Below are 27622 nucleotides of genomic sequence, written 5' to 3' on the forward strand. Positions count from 1 at the left end.
GGCTTGTGTAAAATGTGTATTTTAGTATCTTTGGCTTGCACTCTCTGTTGCAAGCCTGTGTTTGGTTGCATTACTTTCAAAAATATCTAAAATTGCATAATCACACATTCACCGGAGACACCACTGACTTTAACCTTACATTAAAGGTTAAGTATAAAATTAGTTATTTTGCAACTCAAGAAACTGAGTCTTTGGCTTTGGACTTTGGCTGCTAATAGAAAAAAAGGAGTTTTATGCACATTTACAGAATCATAAAAGAGCTATAAAAGGATGAAACACACTTAAAATGCAACAAAACGAGTGCTGTACTTTTGTTGTTGCTTCACATCATTTCAGCAGAGCACTGAACACATCTGGAGGGAGCAGGACATCCACTTTTTGAGGACTGGCCCCCAGAAAAGGAAAGGGGCGGGGTCAGAGCTGGTGTTGGATTTCGCAGCCAGAGAACGTGACTGTAATGGTTGCATTCGCGAAAGCTGTGCCAAACTTGCCTGCTCTCTGAAAGCGGCTCGCCGTCTCTTAACGTACATTACGGTTTGCCGGTGGGGGCTAAGTCACCCGGAGCTCGTGATAGCCACCGTTTGCAGATTGAAGAGTCGGCAGAAAACTTTGAAAAGAGTACCACCGCGGAGAAATACAGCTGCGCGGCTGAACTTCCACCAGCAGCCCGAGGGTACCGGGAGGAGGAGTCAACAGGTCCCAGGTATTACCATCCACTTGCCATTGACAGCTTGTCATCATCATTTGACAGCATGCATGCAGGTCTCAGCCTCCATAGGAGGTTAACCCGGTACCGTATTAAACGGTACCTGGAGGATTTTGAACGCGCCATGCATGGCCACGGTGATAATGTGCGCGAGTGTGACACGTTTTTAACGCCGTTCATTGCCAGAAACGGGCTGATTAATTGGAGTCCGAAACTCCTGTCAAGTCGGTAAATCGTGGCTACCAAAAGAAAAGAAACTATAGCTATATGTGTTTGTCCGAGCGACATTATGTTTAGTGGACATGACGTCTGTTAGGGCGGCTAGCATGCAAAGCTAACGCTCCTCAATGTAACGTTAGCTTGTAAAGACATTGGAACACATTTCAGCGCTGACAGTTTCGGCGAGTCAATTAACAAGAGGCAACTTGCCAACTATCTAGCTTGGCATTTAAAAAAAATGCCGACATGTAGAGTAATAAACATGCAATGATGTGTGTCTGAGCGTCTGTACCCACTTGTTTGTCTTTGCAACGTCAAACAACGGAATGTGGAGAAATATGTATTACTTCTTTCGCTAATTTTGATCAATATTGCTTCATTGCGGGTACTCAAGGCTTGAGGTGAACTTTGCTTGAGTACATATAGTATACTTTGCTGTTGATATCGATCACATCAGTAGCCCACTTCCTCTCCTCAGTGTGCTGTAATGGGTAAACAGGCATAGCAGAGGGGCAACCACAGCCTGCATTCTTTTGATGTGCTCTATTCTTGAGCTGCAAACTTGATGACCCAAAACACACACGCATTCTTCTGAAAACGGTGCCTTAAAGTACCACTGCAAACTGACGGATATGTCCCTTAATTTGTCAACACCCATGATTACACCTTGCAAGATAATGTGGCAATTTGAGGTGTTATAATATGTGAGTTACATACCCTGCAGCATCAGAAAGTCATCAGTGTTATCTTGTAAAATGTTGTCTTGTTAAATTAAACCACAGATTACAGTGCGCATTAACCTACTTTTACAGCTGTAACAAGTACTTTCCAGATGTTCCCTTTCATTTGAGTAACCTGTTTACTCTGTGCACTTTGGCACGGCGTGATTCGTTGAATGATATTTTGTGACGCTATATTTATGCTTCCGCATTACTGGCTGCAGCAGGCATGGCAGCGCAGACCGATTTTTGTTGTGGGGTGGGGCTGGAGGAAGCAGAAGAAGATGCCCTTTTTCTGTGACAACCTGTGACATTCAGAGCAAGATGCATTGATTAGAGGAAGTCACTCAGTGGAAAATTTGGTGTGTCTGAGGGTTTTCCCACCCTGTCACCTCCTCTCTTTGTGTGATTCACACTTAAATGTTGTGCCACCGCTGTAATTGGGAAGGCTTGGGCTAAACCCAAGATTGTTTACCTGACCTCTAAACTGTCACATATTATCATGATTTTGATAATAAGCTTTAGACTTTGTTATAACTTTTTTTTTATCTGCTGTCTAGTCGTATTGAGATACCTGATCCCATGTCATGCTCATCTCATATATTAATATCTAACATAGTGAGTTTTGGAGAGATATCCTCAAATCATTCTTGACAGAAGCTCTAGTCACATGTTTTTTCTCATGCTGCCTCCTAGAGCAGAAATGATTTCATTGTTTCTCGCAACAATATATTCAAAACTAGAGAACCCAGAAATTAACCGTGCGTCTTTTTAAAATGTTAAACTTCCCAGTGTTGTACTTATTTGTTATGCAGTAGTGTTCTGTTACGCAGCACGAGGTGGTTGTTTTTTGTGATACTAACACTCTCTGACAAGCGTCAACGGGAAGTTGGCTCTCTCCTCGTGTGAACAGTGCCAGTTAAAGGCCTTGCACGCCTCGGCTTCACATGGCACTAAATGTGTCATCATCGTGGTGGCAGCGGCATACACTTTGCCCCACTCCCTCGCAGTGTCCCTTTCCTTCCTCTGCAGATTGTAAAGTCAAGTGTGAATGACACTGGAAAGAAACTTTTTTTTCGTCTTTGTTCTTTAAAAACACAGTAGTAGTGAGTCAGCGGCTCCTAGCTCTTTCAGTTGTGTTTGTCATGTTTGATTGATTTGCTTATTACCTGTGGAACAGATGACTTCGCTGCATGAAAAGTGAGTTATTAAAGGTTGGTTGGATTGTTCACATTTGGATACATTTGTGTGCAGAATATTGGGCAGTTCAATCTGTCAGCTGATTCTGCTCAGCTGTTTTTTTTATGTATTCAATAGATTTCTCTAAATTATCTTTTTTTTTTTACGTTTTTGTGGAGCAATTGTATAAAACTATTATCAACTTTGTTGAATACACATTTTGAGTGACCTATTTTTTAATATTGCATGGCACGGTAGGTGTGTTTTTCCTTCCTCGTATTACTATCAGGTGTTATAAATGGTGTCATCCACACAGCTGAGTAGGTCACCACATTGTCGATTCTTGATAATCGTTTTGATCTCAGTCACAAGATAGCATCCTTCACAAATAACACATAAACCACCAATAGCGTGTGTGTGTGTGTGTGTGTGTGTGTGTGTGGGGGGGGATGCAGAATGCAGATCTAGCCAGCTTTTCCTATTAGAACAGAAGAGGAAATATTATAGAGCTATACGCTTGGCTACTTTTGGCATTGGACCTAGCTTTCCCTGAAAAAAGCCCTCAGTGTGTCAGGTGGTTTGGTTTGCTTCTGTCTGTAGCGGTCTACACACAGCCTGGCCACAGCAGCCTGCTCCCTTGTTGTTGACGAGCCAGGCTGACTCATGAGCCTGTGTAGCACAAACTCATCAGGCACTGACAGATGAGACACGCTCCCCCCAATGGCAGGGCAACCTGGAGGTGTCACCCAGTGCTTGCCGAACGGTAAACACCTCTACCCAGTCCCACCCACACACTGGTGGTAGCTCTGTTTCTGGAGTTGGAAGTAGTTAAAGTGAAAAAACCCCACTGCCAAATTAAAGTTTCACTTACTGTAAATAGGAAAAAACAGGGTTATTGTTAGCTTTTTAGACATTGTTTTGATGTGTACATGTGTAGGTTTACCAATTTGCTGATATTGCCTTTCATTAAAAGTTCCATTTGTCAGAAGTCTTTGGCCTAATAGAGAAACACTTCTACAAATTGAGTCCAGTGGAATCAAGCAGTGTAGCTTTACCCTAATAAAACCAGCCTTGACCTAAATGAAACAGGCCCACACTCTGTTAGAATAAGTAGAAATAAATTGGTATATTACAGTGGTTTGGCAGTGGTGCCCAATGACGTAGTCACTGCCTTTAGGGACTTGGGCGAGTGTGGGAAAAGCAGGAGAGAAGAAGGGTGGGAGCCGATACCAGGAGAGTGTAGCCGAAGCCGAGTGGGATTTCTTTGGAGGGGGAGTTCTGGAGCCGCTGTGATGTTGGGATGTGGGAGCTCCACTCACATCGGCCGGCGGCAGTTACACAGGCCTGCTTTTGCATACTGATTCTCTTTCCGCTGCTTTCCACATGGACTGCTCGGCCCTGCCAGCCTCGCAATGGTTAACTAGCCCCCTCTTTTACACCGCCTCTTTTTATTCCTCTTTTTATGGCTTTGATGGTATTAAATAATCTTTACGTGTCAGAGTGCACAGCTCCCAGTGTTCATGTCGGGAGAGCGAGAGAGCAATTAGGTCAGAGTGGTAGAATAACTCTGTTTCATCCCAGCCTTAAAGCGGCAGGGTACCTCACTTCAACTTGCTCTTTATATTCACCTCAAACCTTCAGAGTGAGATTTTCAAAGAGGTCCGAGGCCAGTGGGGTTATCAAAGCACTCAGAGAGAGAACTTTGTATCTCTCCGTTGTATAGTCTCATGATAACATGTCCCAGAGTGGATCATCAGTTGTGATATTTTAGGTTCCTCACTATGTTAATTTGCCTGAAGAATCAGGCCACGTTTGTCTCCTTTTTTTCCTAATGAGGCTGAGCTAAAGACCCATATAACCTATTATCCTGGTTATTGATTTTGAATGCGTTTCAAGCTACCGCTTGTTTTGGTAGACCTTGAAATCATTGACATAATTATTTGCAGAGCTGTACTGCTTGTTTTTAGACTAACAGATCCTCCGCACACACACAAAACAACAATATATTAAAAGCCTTGTGTTTCTGTTTGACATGGTCTCACATGATCTGCGTTGTAAAGTTTCCCATAGCCTGTTGTCCCATGTTTGAGGTTGCATTTCTACCATTTGGCAGGGGAACGTTCTGGCCCATGTCTCACTGTTTCATTGCCCTCGTCACAGGGTTTCATACTATTTTCCACACTCATTTTGTACCTTGGCGTTTTTGCTAAAGTGTCTCTGCCCAGTCGGACAGTCCCCCGGCATGACGGCTGACATTTCGAGTGAAAGAGTCCTATTGTTGGTTCTTAATCCCCCTACACCCTCCTCTCCATAAAACAATGGTATCAATTGCTTCCTCTGAGTACATCCACAGCTCTGAGTGAGAGACAGACTGGCCGGGCCTGTTAGCTGGCCCGCCAGCCGTCCTACCAGGCAGCCAGGCCGACCTCTTCATTCCCAGTGATAGCTCTGTGCTCGAGCCCACAGATTCCTGTTCAGGCATCTGCGCTAATATTATCTCTGTAGCATGAGAACCAGTCCTTGATCGTGGCTGCATTTGCAACCTCGTCAATGCACAAATAATGGCTTGCGTATATATTTATTTCCCTGTGGAGACAGTGGAGTAGACCGTTGGCTTCGACACCCCCCCCCCATCCCGCACCTTCTTAATGAATGGTCTCCATTCTATTTTCCTTCATTTTCCCCAGGACACTGCCATTAACTTTGACAGATGATATGTTCTTTCACTGAAACAGTGATCCTTAGCGCACTGTCACTGGAAATTGGATTCGCACACCCGCCCCTTTGCTCTTTGCCTTTTCTCAAACTCTCCTTTTCTCTCCGTCCTCCTTTTTTCCTGTTGCTCTCTCTCAGTCGGCACTGAGGGACATGCTGTTAATATTCCTTTTAGAGCTGCACTGTACAGCTCAGCTGCCAAGTTAACCCTCTGCTGCCATGAGTGAGACAGCTAGCCAGATAGCTGGTGTCACTTACACAGATGTCTGACCAGCCAATCTGTCCTTAAGCACTCCTTGATAATACCAGTACTGCTCTGTGCCAAATGTGTGTGTGTTTAGTTATGACATTAAAGTGATTTTTGGTTAGTTGTCCAGAGGAACAAAACCTTTCATTTTCATATTTACTTGGTATAATTTTAGTCTTACTCTTTTTTGTAGGTAATTTGAAATATAGACAATATGTATATCAAAAAGATTGCTCAGGTGCCAGATAGATTATATTAAAGTAGACAAAACAATTGGACTCGTCACACCAAATGGCTCCAGATTATTGCTGTGAAACGCACGATTACTTTCATTATCTTCCAAAACCATGATAAAAACAGAGACGAGCTGAACATATTCACATTGGAGAAGCTGAAACCTGAGAATCATTGGAGTTTTAGCTAGAAAACTAGACTTTAAACAAACAAATCTACTCCAGGTTACAACAATAATCTGTTAACACTGTAGTGGTTACTTATAGGGAACATTACATGTGAGTCTCCTGCGCAGTGGCCATGTCCAGTTTCAAAGCACTACACACACACCAACACATCTTAACACTGATTTCAGTGGAACAAATCCCCTCTATTGTGCCTCCTGTGTGGGCGTATGTGGCAGTTGACAGTGTATTACCCAGCTGCTGTGGCTGCAGCTGCTTGCACATTAGCTCGAGTTGCTAGGCCACATTTATCAGTGTGAAGTGAACACCACGGTGGAGAGATAATGGTCCCGAACAAAGATGATACCACTCTTTGCTGCTGCTAGCTCAAACAGCTAGTAAGTGGCTCAGCTCATAGCATCGTTGTCATACTGCTCTGCTGCCAAGTCTATGTAGCTAGTGAGCCTCTGCCACTTATTCTGTCTCCATGGGCTGTCATCACAGTACAGAAGAGCCATCGCACCAAATATCTGTCATGCTGAGATGTTGCGGCACAGAGCCTGTTGGATTGCTGTGTTTGCCGCTGGAGGAGTGGGCGTCTAGCCCAAATTACCCCCCAAAACACTGCAGCAAAAGATGATTAGGGGCTAGTTACATTTACCTTTGTGTTGATTTATAAAGCAGTAATTCATCTTCTATGTTTTGTTCCTATAAAAGCTAAATAAATTGTTGTTTTTTGGTAGTTTACGCATAAAGAAAATACATGAACAGTACATTTATTTTTGAGGAAAGTATCTCAGAAATGCACCCAGCAAACTAGGCCTCAGCGTGCAGAGGTTTGTCAGCGAGAAAGCATAACTCGTGGATGTAAATGATACTCATTCAGTCAGTGAGACACTCTGACTCAATCAATAACAGCAGATCCTTTGATTGGTTTTGTACTTCATTTTGTTCCACCATAATTTACATTTTTCTTGGCTTTTTGTGTCGCAGTAATAATTCTGTAATATGGCACACCAGGCAGCATATGGCTGCCATTTATGATCAACAGCCTCTGTAAAAAGGTGACTGTAATATGCAAATGTCTGCATGCTAATGGAATAGTAATGTAATGAAGTGCGTTGTATATGGCCAATAATGAGTCTCAGGTTATTGAGTGTTCATAGCCTTTGTTGTTTCACAAGCTGCAGCTTTTTTGTTTGTTCTTCATGTCACACATACACACCATCACACTCGAAACACATGTGCGCACACACGTGCCTACACAAACACACAGACTTCTATACATGAATATTGCCTTCTTATTGATTCATGGCATTGGATGAAAAGCAAATTGATAAATACCTGGAGTACTTGCCAATTGAAATTGTGAGAAGTAAATTGGGCAGAACTGAGACAGATGCGGCGCAGTAAATTAAACAAGCAATCTTCTCTGTTGGGTGACAGCACAATGGTGATTAGGGTTTCATGTGAGCTGCCCTACATTATTTATGGCTGTGCTTTGGGCTGCCTGCAGTTGAATAAACCCACAGTCCATTGACTGGGCACATTATAGGAGGCCGACTCGTAGTGAGAGGGGGAGTTAAAAATGGCTTTATTTCCTCTTGAGGAGGTCCATTTTCATCTAAATGAAGGTGGAAGCCCCAAGCGTGTTATTTCCAGACCCTGCCTGTGTGAAATGTGTTGACTGTGTTCCAGGAGGCTTCTCTGCACCACTCTGCTTCGTGTTCCAGGGTGATTTCTGCCGAACCTCTCATTTGTACACATCAGCTATTTCTAGTTTTCTTAGTCACTTTCTACTTAACTTGGTGCCCATTGCTATTTCACAATCTGGCTGTGTTTTTGTCCACAGTTGTACTAGGAATGTCTTTTCCTACACAATAAGATATGTTAAATCGCTTTGCATTAACAAAACACAGCCTGCATCACTGCTTTCCTTACAGTTTCCAATGATAATGTGTTGCCTGTATTGTTTTTTATGGTATCCACAGAGAAAAAAGGGTGTATTTTTTGTGGAAGGAAGATATAAACACGATCGAGACATTCTCTCCTTATCCACAGCATTAACAAGATACTGAAGTTCAAATGCAGCACTTTATTTCCACCTGCAAACTGGCTCTAAAGTACAGTAGAAATAAAATGGACTCTTTGCAACGCAAATGCTGGGCATTTAGGAAAATCTTCCAGTGTTTAAAGGGTGCAATGGATTATGACAAACAAAGGTTCAGAAAGAGATAGAGTTTTTATATAATCCATTAAAAAAATACCTTGATGGCCTCAATCCCCATCCTGCAGATCAGCCTGGGACACACCTAATTTAAGATTGCTGCAGCTATGTTTATTTTATTGCAAAAAAAAAAAAGAAAATCAAAGAAAAAATGAATGAGGCTACATCTGGCCATAATGTTGGAAAGCTTCTACATCAATACATTCAACTACGTTCATAACTGTGAACACTATTATGTATAACTCCTGATTGCTTTCTCAAACAAATAGCTATGCATATTAATACAAATAACTGTGTTAGTTGTTATTAGTTTCTTTGTAGATATAATGTAAAATCAAACATAGTTTGGGGGAACCCAAACACAAGGATGTGGATGCAGCAACACAGATCCACACAGTTAAGAGTTTTATTGAATTGTAAAAGAACCCAAGGAAACAGATCTTAAGTGGTTTGGGCTGCTTCCTTGTGACACATTTCAAGTAGCTAACAAAAGACCTTGTAGCAAACAAACAGTGGCCTTCTACATCACCATCGGTGTATGTGAAGGGGTGAACGAGAGGCAAATTTACCATTGGATGAGCTGTTCTCGTTGACACTTTGAACGGACCAGCCACCTGACAATGCTGCATGCAGCAATACTGGGAACCAAGCATTTTATAACTGCATTCTGTGTCACATGTTGTTTGGGAGAATTTAGAAGAAAAAAATACTGGCAACCAAGCATTCGGCCCGTTCCAAACAGGAACACACTTTTATAAAGCGGAAGTGATCATTGGTACATGACATCGATAAAGAGGCTACAGAAAATTAGATATTGTTCCTGGTGTCTGTTGAATACCGGCTGTTCCACTGTAAATGTGGAGTAGAGGTGTAAGAAGAGTCAGTCCATCAATATATATACAGACCTTTTCACTGCAGACCTTTTGACACATAGCAGGAAAAGCACAGGTGCAATTAATACCATTTAAATGGCTGCATCCTATTTAGTTTGGCCAATTCTAGCTCCTGGTATTGTGCATAATGGCTCACTGGTATATGGCTTACTGAGACACTAAAATTGAACTGAGCCATGGCTAAAGTTATTAGTTAACACCTGGGCTTTTCCTGCTGTATCAATTAGAGGTGTACCAGCGTTTTAGGCAGTATCGGTATCGGGAATACTGCCTAAAACACTGGTATCGGGAAATACTGGAGTTTATGCACCGATCCTATACTGCGTAATAAAGCCCTAAAGAAAATCCCTAAAAGTAGTTTATTTATTTTTCTTTTTCCGTTATAACTGACCGTCTAACTGGATAAAAAAAGAAAGTTCTGTAGCATTCAATGTTTGTGTTTGTTGATGTTTCACAAAGAGTTTAACCTGAGCCAGACCGACAACAAAGATAGAAATCATATCACATCCATATAGGGATAGTAGTATACAGCTGTTAAAACATAATAAAATATATGACACACTGGTATCGGATCGGTACTCGGTATCGGCCGATACGCAAGTTCAGGTATCGGAATCGGAATTGGTATCGGGAAGAAAAAAATGGTATCGGGCCATCTCTAGTATCAATTTAAAATGTTGGCTGGGAAAATATTCTATTCAGACCTTGATGCTGATTTTGATTGCTCTCCTTCTGTCTCTCTCACATTGTTCCTCTATCACTCCCAATGCAGAGGTGTCTGCTGTGATCTAGCAGTGAATACGGACAGTGGTGGAAGTAGGAATGTGAAAAATGAGGAGAAAAATGTTTGCAGACCATTTGGAGCTCTGCCCATTGTTACACCTATGCACATGTGAAAGGGCTTTTCTCTTTCTCTTGCCTTTCGATTTAGCTCTGCCCCCCCCCCCCCCCCCCCCTCCGTGAAGTGTGGAATTATTGTATTAGTGTTCAACCAGTTCTATTTCAGTTAACTTTAACAAACAGCAGAATGACAGTGGCGCTGATAGAATGTCTATTTAATGTTTCCTTTGCTCAGCTTGTAGTGTTGTTGGAGGGCATCTGCTCGTTAGGTGACAAATTGAAAACAGGTGTGTTCATCATCTGAGCACTGAGTGAGCACTGTCTGTCCTTAAACAAAGGGTAACATTGTTTTAGATGTAGAGCTATCAAAATAGGGCTGTTCCCATGTGCTCATATCTGAATTTAAATATCAAATAACAATTACATACGTATTCTTTTTGTTTGTTATTGTATAGTCTTTGTACACTTTTCTGTGTTCAACCCACACCTGTCCGGTCTGTTGTGGGAATGGAGCAGCATGCTGTGGGGCTGTTGGTTGAAATTGTTCATTTTAGTTCAGCTTTATATTGTTTTTGTGGATAGTTCCCTGGATTATAATTAACCTCTACTCCATTATGTTATTCTTATTTTCTTCATGGATTCCTGCCAGCAGGTGTTGCATTGGACAACATACCTTATAATTTTTTTGTGGGATGATGCTGCAACAGCACCTCTTAAACTACGGAAAAAGTTTGTCAGATTGTAAATTTCCGAAAATTACAAAAATGTAGTGATGCAGACCCCTTTTGGATCGTCCAAACGCTTGAGTGATGTTGAGAAAACACTCGAGAGTCTTGGAAGCTTGGGTTTGCAACTGAAAACAGTTAATTTCTGTGCGTTGGAGGTGTGGGATGTGAAAATGGGATGCCATCTCTAATTTGTGTTTTGTTTGTGCATTTTACTTCTAGTAGAGTCATTGTGGATTTTCTGCCCATGCACAAGTTATGAAATGGCTAACAAGAAGACTGTGTTTGTTTTATATGTGAAATTGACTGTCATCTCCACTTTGATGGATGTCTGTAGCGTGAGTGTGGCCTAATTGTCGTTCCGCACAACAGCGTGTTGTCATTCTCAGTTGGCCGCTGGCCCAGGATACCCACTCGAACTCTGATCCACTTGTCCAGATCACCAAAACAATGCAGAGCTGCCGTGCTTCTTCAACCACTGTTGGGCAGTCCCCTGGGGGTGGGCTGTTTTATGATATGTCTTTGCCAAATCTGATCCCGGCACTCAATGGCTTCTTTGTCATTTCCTCCATGTGAATGTCAGTGCGGCTGAGCTGTGGCTCCATGGATTCTCTGTGTTCAGATACCTTGCATGGCTTTCATCAGGACTTAGACAGCACTCTGTGCCTCCGCCTCGACCACAACCACAGCCCCTTCATCCTCCAATCATTGTTTTCCTATCCAATGAAACTTATTATTTAGCCTCTTTCATGAAGCATGAAATACAAGCTTTTATATTGGCATTGGCAGGTATTTAAACTTTTGATTGGATCCAGGCTGTGCTCATTAAATCTTCAAAATGATGTAACGTTTCACTGCCACTGCCGTGTGCCAGTATGTTTTTCCACTTAGGGATTCCAATATTTGTCTTTGCCATAAACAAGGCATCTGGTTGCCTGTAGTGCCGCCCAGCCTTCATTCGGACTTTGACATCGAAACGCGGGTGAATTCTTCAGAGAGAAGCTGCCTGGCTTCTCATTTGGGCAGCTCGCGTAGGTATGATAAATGTTACTAATCACCTATTGACCCCGAGGGGTCAAACCTTTGCCCTGTCGCCCATCACCCCCCTCCTTCCCGCTGTCCTCTCTTCGCTTCTGTACCCTGTGGATAGCCTTTATCTTGCTCAGGCAGTAGTTTTTCTCTCCGACATTGCTTGTCCACCAGCAGATACCAGGCGATACAACTATGCTTTACTTATTTGCAGTCAAGTGTGAGATTCTTTCCCCTTCCAGAGTTATCTTTCCTAAAGTACCTGTTATTTGGCCTTTTGGCCTCTGAGATACATTTATGTTGTGTGAATGTGATTAGATACAGTGAGACAGAACATATACACTATGCTTTCCTCTCCATGTTGTCAGCTTTAGTTTTGACCTCTGCACTAGTAATATCACAGCCGGTTTTTAGGACCTTATGGAAGAGATAAGTAAATAGAAGAAAGCATGAGATTATCAGGAAAATAATCTAGAAATGAATTTAGTTGAAGTACCAAGGACAGGGCTATACATGTGTGTACACACACACACACACACACACACACACACACACACACGTGAAGTGTCTATGCTGGATGGGGTTTCTGTTCAGCTTTTTTTTCCACTGGCAGCGTAAAGAATCGCAGAGGAGCTTTTGTTCTTTTGAAAATCCACCTGATAATGTCGGTAGCTGGCTCCTTGCCTGAGCTGGTTGGATTTAAAAGAGGAAAGAGGAAAAAAAACAAAAAAAAACAAAAGCAACTCCCAGCCCAGTGTTGCACTCTTTACACACAACCAACACAGTGGCCCAGATTTTCTACAATCCCCCAGTGAAACAACTCCTGTGTTTGGAGCTTTTAGAAGTGTTTGTAGCCAATGTCATTTTCAATGGGGAACCCTCAGAGTTGAAGAGTGCAGCGCAGGTAGGAATAACAATGCTGGCAACACAATAATGGTACCAGCATGGCGCCAAGTTTTCTGGGTTCACAGATAGGCCTTTACTCCATCTGCTTCCCTCTTAAATGTTCCACATGAGACTGATTGAGCCATTTCGTATCGCTAAGCTGCGTGAAGAGTGCTACTTCTATAATGAAAGAATACTGCTAAATCAAGGCTTGACAAATCTACTTTCTCCATGTCCCCATATTGAGGGTTGGCGGATTAGGCTCTAATTTTAGTGCCACTTATCGCTTCAGCTGCTTTTAAGAATTAGTTCCAAATAACAAAAAAGTGTAAAAATTGTGAAGGCATTTGGGGGTTGGATGGGAGGTTGGTGGGAGCTGGGTATTGTCAGGGAAGCAAGGCTGTGAAAAAGAGATTGTCTAGTGGCAGCGAGGGCCTGTGAATAAGTGTTCAAATTTACATACAAATCTCCAGAAAAAACAGTATTGGCGGCGGTTGGGCAGAGGGCAGTTGTTTAACGAAAATCTTTGAGGAATTTTTCAATCGCCATCGCTTCCACCACAAGTCTCTCAAGTGGATTCATGAGCTCACAAAGCCTTTTCAAACAACCCAGACGATGAAAACTGTAACACCACTATTTTTCACCTCTCTGTCTCTCTCTCTCTCTCTCTCGTTCAGTTTTCCACTAACTGGAAGTCAGCAGTAAGTTCATCTAGTCTAAACAAAATCACTGTTCTGGACTCACTCTAATATCACAAACACCCTGACAGGTTAGACCTTTGTGGCTCCCATGTATTTGGCTACTGTGACACGACTATCAATACCCCACTGGAGGCAGTTGCATTTAAAACAATGGAGGATACAGCGTTGGTGTGCATTCAGCACTTTTGAATAGCCGTCAGCTTATTGATTCTCCTTCAAGGTCGGCATCAATTGCTCTCTGCCTCGTCTTTTCTGTTTGTGACAGCAGAGGGCAAATGACTCGCTGTTCAGTTGAGTTGGGAGGGGGAGACCCATAAAAACCACTGTGGTGGTTTCCACTCTGATTTGCTTCTCTTGGAGTGGAGCCCTTTTCGTTGCGGGCAGTGTTTGGGTGTGATTATGTAATCCATCAGGGTATTACCATAAAGGGGGTTGGGGGGGTGGGTGGGGGGGGTGTGCCCAGGGGTTGGAAGGTAATAGTGGTGCTACTGATGATCATCGTCTAGCAACTGCCCAAGGGCAGGAATGTTTTGTGCGCCGACGTGTCCGACAGGTGGCTAGGAGACGCTAATTGATTAATGATCAGGGTGATATATGAGCCCCCGCGGCCAGCCTAAACATAAAGGCTCAGAGCACCGGTGTCACCCTAAATCATTTCCAACCAGGCCAGTAAACCCAAAACAGTTCCCTCATTAGCATATGAAAGACCAATTGGGAGGGGGACTGTCCCTTCCAAGCCCTTTGTAGGCCGCCTATTGTCAACATCCTGAGTCTGAATTAACAGGCTAGCATTTTATGCCCGATGAATAATGACAACAAAGATGGTTTTATAATAAGGGTCACTCAGCACTAATGAATGATTAACATCACCACAATCTAAGCCTTTGATATGAATGAGGGGCTTTGACAAAACAACACCACCTAGATCTAGAAGAACTACTGTCTCCTGCACCGTATGAGATGTACATTTCTGTTATTCTACCACGGAGCATAACATATTGTTAGGAATATCAAAGGTTTGTATAGTAACTATAATTCCAAAAGCAATATTACATTGGAGTATTTTCCATTCAAGCAGTGTCAGATTCTCCTTGAATGATTGAACATTAGAGGAATTCACCTGCCCCCAGATGATCATATTTTGCACTTGGTGTTCCATATAACACTGTCATTGTCAGTGGTCTCTCTCTCTCTCTCTCTCTCTCACTCTCTCTCAGCCTCTTCCTCTCTGACTCTCTCTCTCTCTCTCCTCTCTCTTGGTCTTTTCCTCTCTGACTTTCACTCTCTCCGGTTATTTACCATTCCACAGGGGGCCTTGCGTGACCCTCTTTATTGTTTTGTTTGGATGACTCTGGAAGGACAATGGCAGTCTGGAGCCTTGGCCGGCACTCAGCGTGTGTGAATCTGCATCTTTCCATTGGGAGTGCTGTCCTCCGATGTCAAGAGAGGTTATGTGATCTATGTGTGACTGAAGGGGGTTTCCACCACTGAGAGTCAGCCCTTAGGAGAGGGGTTTATATTGTTGTGTGTGTGTGTGTGTGTGTGTGTGTGTGTGTGTGTGTGTGTGTGTGTGTGTGTGTGTGTGCGTGCACAGGGCTCCGGTGGAATTTTATAGAACCATGCGAGTTAAACCAACACATAGTGTCTGTTTTAATGTGAGCTCATGACTCTCGCCGCAGGGCTGCCATTCCCAAGTATACTCGCACTTGGAGACTGCCGGTCGTACCCGCAATCAGTTCTTTTACTGAGTAGCAGTGTAGGGTGCTGCTGTCACAACCACTAAATGTATGTCGCAGGGCCGATGAATGATTTTACTTGAGAGTCGGTCCGCCTCCCATCAAACCTTTTAACCATCAGCGCTTGAGCAACCTAAATCCTAGTCCTAGGTGCCGATGCAAGGCCATACATTGAGGATCGGGTGACCCTACTGTATTATCGTTTCAGGCTCTCTGCTTGGTGAGACTGTGGTTCCTTCAGCAATCAAGGCCTTCTAGGTGTGGAAAATTGGGTTCCATTTTGAATTGATTTCAGCCATCAGCAAGGATAAAGATGTGATTACCACAGGCTGCTCCTGTCCACTCTCATCAGCGTATAGGCTGTAGGCTTGCACATGCATGCCCACACACACACACACTTTTACGTGCACACACCATACGTGCATTTGCATAAACTCTGTCCTCATTTCATCCTACCTGACCTTTTATCTGCATTAGGCTGTTCTTGGTCTAGACCAGTTTAACCACATCATTCAGATCCACAAAGAGGAAGTGAGGACGAGTAATAAGACAGGAAGTGAAATGAGGATCATCGAGGGCACAGGCCAGCTGATTGTCAGGTTGGAATAGATACCAGAGTGATCAGCCCAGTCAGGAAGGTACATTAAAGAGTTGTCAGCTGGAGTAACAAGCGGCATCTCCGAGATCACAAAGTTGAAAGTTAATTTTTATTTTTTATTATTATCATAGTATTAGTATGATACATATTTCGAATCCCATGCAAAGGCTTAGCCATTGTAAACAAATGCAGGTGTGTTGCTTACTTGGATTTTATTATAACTGCAATACAATAGACCAGAAAATGTTAAAAATCAAGAAATATTAGAGCCCATTGAATACATATTGAGTCATTGGTGTAGTATTTTAACCCACACTAATTCATTTTAGGCACACTATACTTAACAGCCATTCATGCCAGTGTAAGCAGGAGCAAGGCAACACACAATGTTTAATTTCTACTCACTGTTGTCTTTTGACTTTATTAAACAGATGTTAATTGAAATCTATTGTACATTTTGAGGCTCTTGGTTGTAATGTGGTGTTGTATTATACAGTGTATTATATTTTAAGATCTATTACTGTATATTTTGTCCTCAGAGCTAACACATGGCATTATACTAAGTGTCCACACCCTGTTGGGAATGGGTTTTGTGGTATTAGACAGTACAAATATTACATGACGTTTGTAATGTATAGGCCTGTAATTAGGATAATTTTAGGATCTGCATAGGCACCACTTGGCAGTGATGTTGACTTTGCATCCTGTAAGTCTGGGCTTTTCCTTCCATCTTTGTCAAACAGGGTAATTGTGTACAAGGTGAGCTCATAGCCAGTGTATGTGAGAAACTGTAACAAAGCTCATCCATCTGGCCTCAACGACTCGTGTGAATTTGTAAACACGAGTTGCTAGTTAACATCGAGTTGAGGTTTGCACAGTAGGAAGCTGGAGTTGTGTGATGTGCAAGTCTTCAATTGAGTCACTTTATTATCCCAAATGGGAACCTTGATATGCAGTCAGGAGTGAAAGCTAAAAAAGAAACACATTCAAGCAACATACAAATAGAGGCAGCAATACAAAGACATGAGTATAAAAAAGGTTTCCTGTATGTAATACACACAACACAATTTTCACCACTGAAACAATCTCTAAAAACAAAAAAGTACTACATTACATGTGCAAATTAAGCTGAGTTATTGCACATGGGACAAAGGAGTTTTTACTCTTGTTGCTCTTGAACCGAGGTACTCTAAATCTGCGACCTGAGGGGAGTATTATGAACTCCGAGTGAAGGGTGTGGTTTGTGTAGTCTAATATAGCCCGGGCCTTGCGACGTACTTGCTGGTCAAAGATAACCATCAAGGGGGACTGTGGGAAACCTATCACCTTGCCAGCCACCTTTTACAATATGGCTAAGGTGGTTTGCAGCAGTTTTTGTAGTAAATATGGATGCATTATTTTTGTAAGGCTGGTATATTCCTGCTTAAGCCGTTTGATCGTTTTCAAGAGCTTATGATAACAAATTAGTGTGAAATTCATTTGCTGCTTGTAAAATGGCACCAAGGCCACTTCGGCCTGGAGATGGGGGATTGTTTTTTGGAGTGGTATGATGGCCCTTCTAAAGAGCAACCATTACTGTAACCGTCAGGAAAGATCTGTCCTGGTAGAACTCGATGCTTTCTCTGTTAACTGAAGTATAGAAACGTTCTTCCTCGCTGTGACAAGTGAAGTGAAATAAACCCAAACAGACCACAGTTTTAAAGGTTATCGGTTTCTCTTGAACATGTTTATGGAAAACCCTGGCATGGTCCACAGCTCTACCTTTAATGGGAGCTGGAGGGATCCCGTAGACAGGATATGCTAAAAAATAGGGGTAAGTAGTACTTTTCCCATGTGACTGCAGTAGCCATACAATTTAAAAGAAAAGAAACACAAAAAATTAAATGTAGTTTGATATTACTTTATATGTCTTCATACAAAAATAAAAACTTTTGCAACTCAAAACTAAAGTGCCAAGTTTGGCCAGCTTTGAAATACATTTAATTCAAGTATGAAATAAAACTGTTCAATAAAAAGAGCTTTTTGTTCAGAGTACGATGGGAGTTTAGAGCATTGAAAGAGAACGCGTTGGCTGACTGGCATGTTAGGTACTTTAGGTTGTTGTTCGACCACGTCTTTAATGTTAATCTCTGGGTGATGGCGTACCATGTGAGTTCTCAAGTTTGTGGTGTTTCCAAAATACTTAACTTTCGCTTTGCAAAGCCTGTATATAGCATGATTTCTATCAAGTTCCGTCTTCCCCTCGAGGTTATAAAGGCCGAAATGTGCCCAAACTCTCGCCTTCAATGAGGATGGAGCAGGTTGAATAATTCTTTCTGTGAGGTTTGCCATTGTTTGCGCCGACTAAACTACTTCTGCTGCACTCGTTCTTCTTTTGATTATGACAAGAGTGCCCAGGCGTCAGTGTGAATTCGTCGCAGCGGCATTTATGGGAATGGCGAGCTAAACTCAATAGTATACACGCCATTACAAAACAAAATTGTTTATTTTTTTAATTCTATGAATCGATTTTGAATCGGTAGAGCTTGAATTGCGATACGACTGTGAATGTATTCCAAAAGGGATGGTCTCTGTTTCCCCCTCAAAGACAGACAGGATGAACTCACTGTATTTGACACAAACCAAATTTGTATTCAAATATGATTGACCACGATTGCTCAGTTTGGCATTTCTGTTGAATCCACGAAATCCAACAAAGTGCCTTGTAACATTTGCAAACCACCATCCTGTAATTTTCATTCAGTTGTTTTGGGTTAAAAATATCCTGCACAACATTTCCCATGCTTTTTGCAGTACAAAGGTGGCGTTTATCAGAGATCCTAAGTGCCATGTGACTCTTTCAATTTAGATCTGTAACCAGACATTGGTAAACACTTGTGATATTTTACCAACATGCATAAAATGGCATTGTTCAAACGCTTGCTCCGAACAAGCGGCGCTAGATCCATATCTGCGGCTCAGGCCTAGCTGTTTTTCTATGAAGAGATGACATGCCACTTTAGATTTGTCTCTGTCTGGCAATGAAGGCGCCTCTGTGTCCCTATTTGTGCATCAGGCTAAGGGGATTTCTAGGCTGCCACCTGATTCACATTGCTGTAATTGAGTTGTGGCCATAAGCACTACTGTGCCTTTCTAGGCCCCAGGTAATTTACACACCACAAAAGCACTGTTTTACTCCACTTTTCACATGATTTCTGGGACGCAAATGTAGCGAGTGAGAAAGTCCAATCTGTTGGAAAGGGGGGGTGGGGGAGATTAAAGGGAGTATGAGGGTGAAGGAAGGAAAAAGAGTGTAAGAGTTTTCGCGTAGTGAAGCAGTTCTGTGCCAGAGAGGCTACAGAGTCACTGAGTCTGCAGCACGTGGATAAGGACCACAAAGCTCTTGGTTTCAAATATCTTTCTCTCTCTTTCTTCATCTCTCCTCGGAGCTTAGGAGCTGCAATCGATTCAAGGGGAGATTTCCTTGGCCAAGGACAGGGAGATTGACATTTTTGGGGTAAACCCGAATTTGTCGCTCCTGTCAACTCTGGGTAATTGGACTTCTGCACACTCCACACTTGTATCTGTGGGTACCAAACACCATCTTGCTCTCTATAACAATATCATTGTTCCTCATCATGTGATGGCCATGTTGGTTTTGTCGTCGTATTGAATTTAGTCTGTTTTCACCATGTCATATCTGCCATCGTAAAGGTCACTGTTAACGTACAGCATTAGTATTTTCAAAACCTGTGGAATCATTTTTGGCAGAAGAAAGAATAGTTATGTGCTATTTGTTTTATTCTGGCATTTCATTTTATGTTGTTTTGCCAACATGTTGCCACAATAATGACAGACAGGAAGGAGCTGAAAAGGTTGGTCAATTCCTCTCAGCCAATCATAGCAACAAGTCTCCGAGACTGTGGCTTAGTATTTACTGTACTGTCCTATTAGGCGTTCTTCTGTCTGTCCTGTCCTGTCCTATCCTGTCCCATCCTGGCCCTGGGGAAAGGTGATCTCTTCCCCCAGACAAACACCTTCCCACATGCCAACCACTAAGCAAAAGCAAATAGAATGGTATGTGTGCAACGATGCCAGCCAAGACCCAGAAACATCCAGACTCCCTCTACAAATCGCCTCCTTCATTGGGTGCCCACACCAGAGAAACACATATTCACACCCACAGAGGACGTCCATGTGTCGTAACTGGGGATGACAAGTGGTCTGGCAGACACTCCTCTGTTTGCCTCCAGTTTGGCATGCTGCTGGCCTGATGGACAAGACTAAGGCTGGCAGGTTGGTTTTATATGCATACAACTCTGAGTTCCGGGCGCCTTGGTAGCTCACCTGGTAGAGCATGCGCCCATATATAGAGGTTTACTCTATATAACCCGCGGGTTCGACTCCGACCTGGGGCCCTTTGCTGCATGTCATTCCCCCCTCTCTCTCCCCTTTCATGTCTTCATCTGTCCAATGAAAATAAAGGCCTAAAATGCCCCCCAAAAAAGTATCTAAAACAAACTCTGAGTTCCTCTCTCTTTTGTATATCCTCATCCTTTTGATCTGTTTCCTTAGGAATAGACCACTGTGTTGTAGCTTTTAGAAATTAGCAAAGGCAGCCACAAAAACATGCAGGAAGTAAAGTAGGTCAGTTTTTTGATTCAGTTTGGCTCCCCTCTTAATTGTTTAGAGGGCATAAAACCTTATTCACTGCATTTGTTCATGATTAAACATTACTGTTTTTGGAAATCATTGAATTATTCCATTAGCTGCTTTATTAAATCATCGCCGCTTTATTTAGTCAACTGGCAAAAGGTACACGCAGTTCTTGCATGCAGTCATTTTCCAGTTTCCCTCACTCTCTGAGTTAGCAGGTTTGGGGTTTTCATCTCCACATGAAGCGGTATTTACCCCCCCCCTCTCCCCGTCATAATTTAGATCCAGTCTCATTCGTGGGTTGGGAGTTGATGTGGAACACATGCCTTTAATGATTCACACTCTGTGTGCGGTAGGTCGGTGGTGGCTGCTGAGCTCGCTGCCTCTCCCTCTGTCTAGTATGGTACTCCTGTGTGTTTTTTCCCCCCAGTGTTGTGGGATTTGTTTTTAAAATCCACTTAACAAATGGAAATTTCAGGGAGGTTAAAATGTGTTGTTTATGCACAGTTGTTCCCGTGTAAGGGCACTTCTTATTCTCCCTCATAGATAGACCAAGAGAAATAATCATCACTCGACACCTTTGTTGTTTAGCCAGACTTGGTCTTTTTTGTTTTGCCACTATGCCACAGCAGCTTCTGTACTCTTTCTTTTAGATTTCCCCATGTTAGATTAAAACTGCCTTCCTTGTGGCTGTGGCAGTTTCTTTGCAACCGTAATGGCTCTTAAGCATTTTTTTTTTTTTTCTTTCATTGTGATACATTTGAGTGTAGTGGTGTGATTGTGTTGCACACTGGGCCTTCTGATTAACCAATTCAATTTGTCAGATTTACACAAACCCCCCAAATTATGGTTGAGTAAACTACTTCAAGCTCAGTTGGTATTTTGGGCTGCTGAGCTCATTTATTGTAAGGCATTTGAATTGCATGATATTGTGTGGCATCTTACTTCCTCTCTGTCAGCAGAATAGCAGAAGTGTGCTGCGAGTCCTGATGCTCAATTGATTTAAGTTTTCGTTCGTGCGTGTGCACCCCACCTTCTGTTAAAAAATGAGAAGTTTGACAGCATGAATCTCATTCAAACAAATGCAGCCATGGCCTTACCCCTGTGCATTCAACCAATCAGCCATTGGTTTACCTTTCATTGTGTGTGTAAAGGCGGAGTTTCTGGCTGTACAGTGTAATGTGCCAGCACAAGACAGGGAGTGGTCCCACAATCCAAGCTGACATACATGGCTTCCTGTTTTTGCTTTCACCCAGTTCCCTCAACCCCAGCCTACACTTTCCATACATGCTTCCATCTTTTGTTCTTCCCCTTTTTTCTCTCTATCTCTTCCTCTGTCTAGCCATCCTGGGTCCCACGCCCCTTTGTGCGGCCTTGTCGGACCTCTCCTTCCTCCGCTTACTCACACATACGCACATCTCTCTATCTCATACTGCACAAACTTACTGGACATCGCACATGCACGGTATGAAGACAAACGGCCCACGTCCTTGACATAACTGCACGTGAGCGGCTCTTTCCTTTTTGCAGAGACAAACTTGTGGGTGGCCACAGCACTCAAGATAGAGAACACACTTGCTGAACTTGCTTGACAGAAGGGCTGCTAATATGCAGTGGATACTCAAGAAATAGCATGCATATGCCAGGCTGAGGCATTGTATTAATGTGCGAAATGAATGCAGTCATTGTTTCACTGGCAGTAATGGATCGTCGTATCTTTGGATTTGGATCGTATCTATGTTAGATCCAAGATGGCGCCACGTACGGTTGCCTCTGTGTGTTGGTGCACGTTATTTTGTCTTGTTTTTATTTATTTATTTGTCTTTTCATGACTCGAGGAAATGTTTGTGTGTGTTGTTGGAAGTCTGCATGCTTTGCTCTTTTGCATTAGTGGGAGAGTAATTTAGATTTAGCTCTTTTCCCACAAGTGCTTGACTTAATGCCCATGAGTTTACCTATCCTGTGTTTACTGTGTTTTTATGTGGTGGTGCTCTGTTTTTACAATACCATAATCCACAGCATAACAAAGTGCCACTCGTAAAGTGTTGCTTTAATGAAACTATGCCTTTGTGCTGTTTTATGCACTGTGTTTTGAGTAAATTGGTGTTAATCTGTTTGGGGTCACAGATGTAGCTTTCTGTTAGAACTTGTTTTATAAAGTCTGATGCTCTCAGTGCTGGTTATGTAACAACAGAGTGAGTGCTTGAAGTATGGAGTGTGTGAGTGCTGAAATTGATGAAGAGACCTCCCTGGATCTAAGTGTTGCTACAAAGCACCACCCGATACTGTATGCAGAAAACCCCAGCCACTCTAGACGAGAGGGCGTAGCTAACAGTACTGAGTAGTCTGCAGTTCCTCTTTGGGGCGCCTCCTGACAGGAACTTGGCAGCAAAGGAAACATAAACAAATTCCCTGTGGTGGGCTGGCAGGCTGGGCGGCGCGGTTCCCCCCTGTTACCATACATGCACAGCACAGCGCTGCTCGGCTCAGGCTAGCCCGCTCAGCTCAGCACCCACAAGCTGTGAGAAATAGATCTTAAAGGGACAGGTGCCGCCTGCGCTTCTTAAAGAGGCACAAACCCACTCTGTATCTGCAGCCTGTTTTCCTTGTAGTCGTCACAGTTGCATAGGCTGACACATTTGGTTTCCACTGTAATGTTTCAGACCAACAGTGATGCGTGTTGCTCCTGGTGCACTGACCTATGGAGGTTTCCAACAACGCCATTCAAACGCTGCCTGGGGAGAGGGGGAACTGCTGCCAGAGGTCCCAAAATGGTTGTTTGTGCTGAGGTAGCAAAAAGCTGTTGCGATGATGATGTAATGACTGAGGCTGGGGAGGTGGGAGGGAGGCCTTGCAATCCAGTAGGGAAGAGGGAGAGAGGGTGTGGTGGACCCAACAGTCATAATACACACACAAACACACACACGTGCAGTATTCCAACAATCAAAACATACTCAAACATACATGCTTGCGCACACATGCTTATTTTTATGTGTGTGCACACAGAGACTCGTATGCCTACAGTTTTTCTTTCTCTCTCTCTCTTTCTCTCTCTCACTCTCCAAACACAGTGGTGTATTGTGCAGCCTGACCTGGTCCCTGTCCAAAGGCAAAGAGAACCCAGATAGCTGAAACAGAGGGCCCACTACTAACAGGCCGGCCAGGCTGTAGTTGTTATAGCCTGCTATGGCCTTCCAAACCAATAGGGACTAACTGAGCCCAGACTGTGTGTGTTTTGTGTGTGTGTGTGTGTGTGTGTGTGTGTGCGTGTGTGTGTGTGTGCGTGTGTGCGTGTGTGTGCGTGCGTGTGCGTGTTCTTTTTGATCAGCCACAGAAGGGTTTTTTGGACAGCACTTGCAGGAGCCGACATGGCACCTCCATGCAATTTCATAAGCACTGGTAAAAGCATTTGCCTGACTTTTAATAGTCATTCGTCTCCACGACATCATCCAAATGCACTATTTTCAACCATCCTTTAATGGCGGTGCTGGAGAAAACGGCTGCAGAAAAGAGTGGCGAGTAGGAGGAGGAGACCCTTCCTCTCTCCTCCAATTTCTACTAAGAGGATAAAATGTGGTGAATAGTAAATCTTTTTTTTTTTCCTGGAATGGTGATGGATGCGAGGTCCAGCTCACAGTCTGCCTCATTGGTTTCAATCGTCTGCCTGACTGGCTCATCTGTCTACTTTGTGTGCTTAGCACCTGTATGAGTGTGGTATAGTTACAAACTGTAGTACTTTAACAGGCTGGATTATTTACGTTTAGATATTATAGTATGAATGTTTGTTTATTATTATGGTAGATAGAAAGCATTACTAATACTATGATGGGGGGCATACTATGATATAGTATATCATATCAATATGAAATACTCATATTCATATAACACAAACACTACACAGTCAAGTTGTTGCTCTATTGTTCATATATTCTCTAATAAGAGTCCATGGGGCGCCTAGAACATGATCATAGTCTGCAAGGGTTAAAGCTGCATTCTCCATGGAAAGCATATTCCAGAAACTCCTTCAACCAGTTCAATTTGTTATGGCAGTTTAATTTGCATGTTTTCCAATTCATGAGTATAGTCCTCTTTACGGAAAGAAAAGCTAGTGCAACTATACGTTGTACAGTCATTTCAGCTGTGCAATTGCACTGGACCATGAGGAAACCTTTATATTTCAAGGGACTAAAAGAAGAAGAAAAAGGTAAACAACGGCAGAACTGGCAGCAGCATTGACGTCAATGCTTCGATGAAAAAAAAAGAACCATGCGCAACCTCTGGTCGCATGCGATAAATCCGGGGGTGCCGGCCAGATATGATGTCATTTTGACATCACGATGGCACGCGCCACCTTGGATGCGGCTAGTATAGCGTACGTTTTAAGATCCACTGACACAGCAAAGGTGAACAGGAGGAAGGGAAGGAGAGAGCGAGAGAGCGAGAGAGAGAGAAACAGATAAATAAAGGGGAGGAAGAAACAGAGGAGAAGATGGCCCCAAAAGTTAGTGAGAGAGACAGAAAGAATCTTTAAGATTATAGATGAGGACCCTAAAAAGGGGAGATTGAGAGAAATAGACTTGGATGAGCACTCTTGGTGTGGCAGCAGGTCTCCTGCGATGCCTTTAGCGTGTGTGTGTGTGTGTGTGTGTGTGTGTGTGTGTGTGTGTGTGTGTGTGTGTGTGTGTGTGTGTGTGTGTGTGTGTGAGAGCGAGCGAGCAAGTACACGTACAGTACATGACGTTCTCCATTTAACTTGGTCCACGTTTCTGTTGTGTGTATGTGTGTCTCACGTGGAGTAAAACCTCCCACCAATGAGGACAGCATCAAGGGCCCAGATGGATCCACCCCCCACACCCCCCCTTCCAGGTCCCAGTAGGCACATCTCTGTAATGGCCCCCTATCGATCCTGAGGCCTCCTTGTCCACACTCAATGCCCATCGATCGGCACCTCGCAAAGAGTCTCAGAGGGCTGCTTCACATCCTGTGGCTCGCTGTGTAGATAGTGTGTGTGTGTGTGCAGTGTGTGCATGTGTGTAAAACAGTGCTTGTTTATATTTTAGAGAAGAAACCTGTAGCCTGCATGCCTGCCCCTTCATACATCTGTATACGTCCGGAAATGTGCATGGCCATACCTTTCCGACAACCTTCCTGGTTCCCATTAATGTAGCCGGAAACCTTTTGGGGAAATTGTCCCGTCGCACCATCAAATGAAAGTCTTACTCTCATTAAACCATGAACGATGCAGGCGTCCATGTCTGAAACCTTGCAACATAAAAAGATAAACACTCAACATAAAAAGACTCGCTCAGCCTCTCCGCAGTGTCCCACAAGAGAGACAAGACAGAAAAAGAAGAAAAGACTCCCTTGCCTCCCATGTAAAAAAAAAAAAAAAGAAAACAGCCTGATTAATCAGTCAAGCCACATGAAAACTTTGTTTGTTATTGTTGCAGCTTGATTTATTGAAGGCCTGGATCTGGGTCAAGCATCCCCCTTTTCTCTCTCCTCTCTTCCTTCTTACCCTATCTGCCTTTTTTTCTACCTAAATAAGGGTCCACCCCCCATGTCTCTTCCCTTTGTCTCTCATCTGGTTTTCTGTTTTTGGAAAGGACAGTTGATTAATGATGCCACAGACAAAGCCCTCAGTCTGCTCTCAGCCCGGGCTCAGATAGGGCTCAGCTCTAGGTAAACCAAAACACATGTGCTCTGGACAGCCACTGGGAACCACTGAGGAGAGAGAGAGAGAGAGAGAGAGAGAGAGAGAGAGAGAGAGAGAGAGAGAGAGAGAGAGAGAGAGAGAGAGAGAGAGAGAGAGAGAGAGAGAGAGAGAGAGAGATGAAATTAACGACAGTAGTCGCTGATGTATTATATACAGTGATATAGGTTCCTTCCTGCACTGGAAAATGTGCAGCAAAAGGAAAAGCAGAAAGGGTGAAGGGGTTGTGTATAATATGTACAGAGACTGTCCGACATGCTCAGGGTGTGGCCGTAACTGAGATTGAGTTGCACCATCGCAGTCTCTATGTGTTCGTTAAAGTATGAAGTTATCCTTCTGCTCAGGCTCAGCTTTGCCTCTCGTGGTGTGCAATTGCACATATTTACTGATTTTAATCTAGTGAAGAGACATTTCAACTCTTGAGTATTGTTTCTTGCCTGCAGGCTCCTCAGAAATAAGTACAGTGCCATTGAGAGTCATGTAAAGGAGAATTGCCTTATGGAATGATAGCGTAGAATATTGTTCCTGTGACTGCATTGAGAGCTTTATTGTCTATTGTCTCCTTAATAGCAGGGCTTGCCACTCATGTCATACTTTATTGCTACACACTTCCGTGCTTGTGTACGTTTGCGTATTTATGTCTCTATGCAGCTAATTGGCTGTGCTTGCTGCCTAAGGTAAACATGTCTTCCCAGGAGTTATTACCCATAAGGTATATTGGTTAATAACAATTACATTAACTTATGCTATATGGCACTAACCTACTGAACCATTCCACTCTCCTTCAACTTAGAGGCAAACCCCTTCCTCTAACTACAAGTCCATATAGACAGAATATAATATTGGATGTGTTGTATGAGATTATAAATGGTGAACTGCTCTTTATAATGTATTTTTCCTCTTATCTTGAGGTCAGAAATTCCTGATATCTTTAAACAATATGACGCTATTAAGCATTGTGTGTCCAATGCACCTTAACAATTGTAGTTATTGCTAGTAAGTATTCAAAGAACAAACATTAAACGTTTTGGAAAGTGGCTACTATTTGGCTAATATCAATTAAGCCGTCATTTCATCAAAAATAACATCATCAGCTTTTTTTTAACTCAAATGGAAAGGCCTCTTTTCCTTCTCAACCTGCCTTGTGTTAAATAAAACAGTGCCACCACCCAACCTGCAGTGTGTGGCCCAAAGCATACAGGGATTAGTGTTGTTTTGGAGCCAGAGAGATCCAGGAGTAGTCTAGCTGGTCAGCAAGGCCACCATCCAACAGCAACACCACCTCCAGCACTTTGCTCAAAATTGTGCACACCCAGAGGAAGGATGGAACTCTGCCGACGAGCATGTTGCAACCATCCACTGCGCGTTACCCAGACAATATGTGCCTGCCAGCTTCCTGTCTTTCCCAGCTCACACACGGGATGATCCCGAAGCCTTCCTCTGGGTCGCTGAAGGAT

General features: G+C 43.1%; 1 protein-coding gene across 1 annotated transcript in view; it reads left to right on the forward strand.

The window, feature by feature from the left end:
* The first annotated feature begins 419 nt into the window (after window positions 1-419).
* The window catches only part of raraa (retinoic acid receptor, alpha a), a 143647-nt gene continuing 116444 nt past the window's right edge, over window positions 420-27622 (forward strand). Inside the window, exon 1 of the mRNA XM_028567581.1 lies at window positions 420-703. The gene's annotated coding sequence lies outside the window, so the exon portion shown is untranslated. The remainder of the gene's footprint in view (window positions 704-27622) is intronic.

The sequence above is a fragment of the Perca flavescens genome, chromosome 21 (assembly GCF_004354835.1).
Source record: "Perca flavescens isolate YP-PL-M2 chromosome 21, PFLA_1.0, whole genome shotgun sequence".
In the NCBI taxonomy this organism is placed as follows: Eukaryota; Metazoa; Chordata; class Actinopteri; order Perciformes; family Percidae; genus Perca; species Perca flavescens.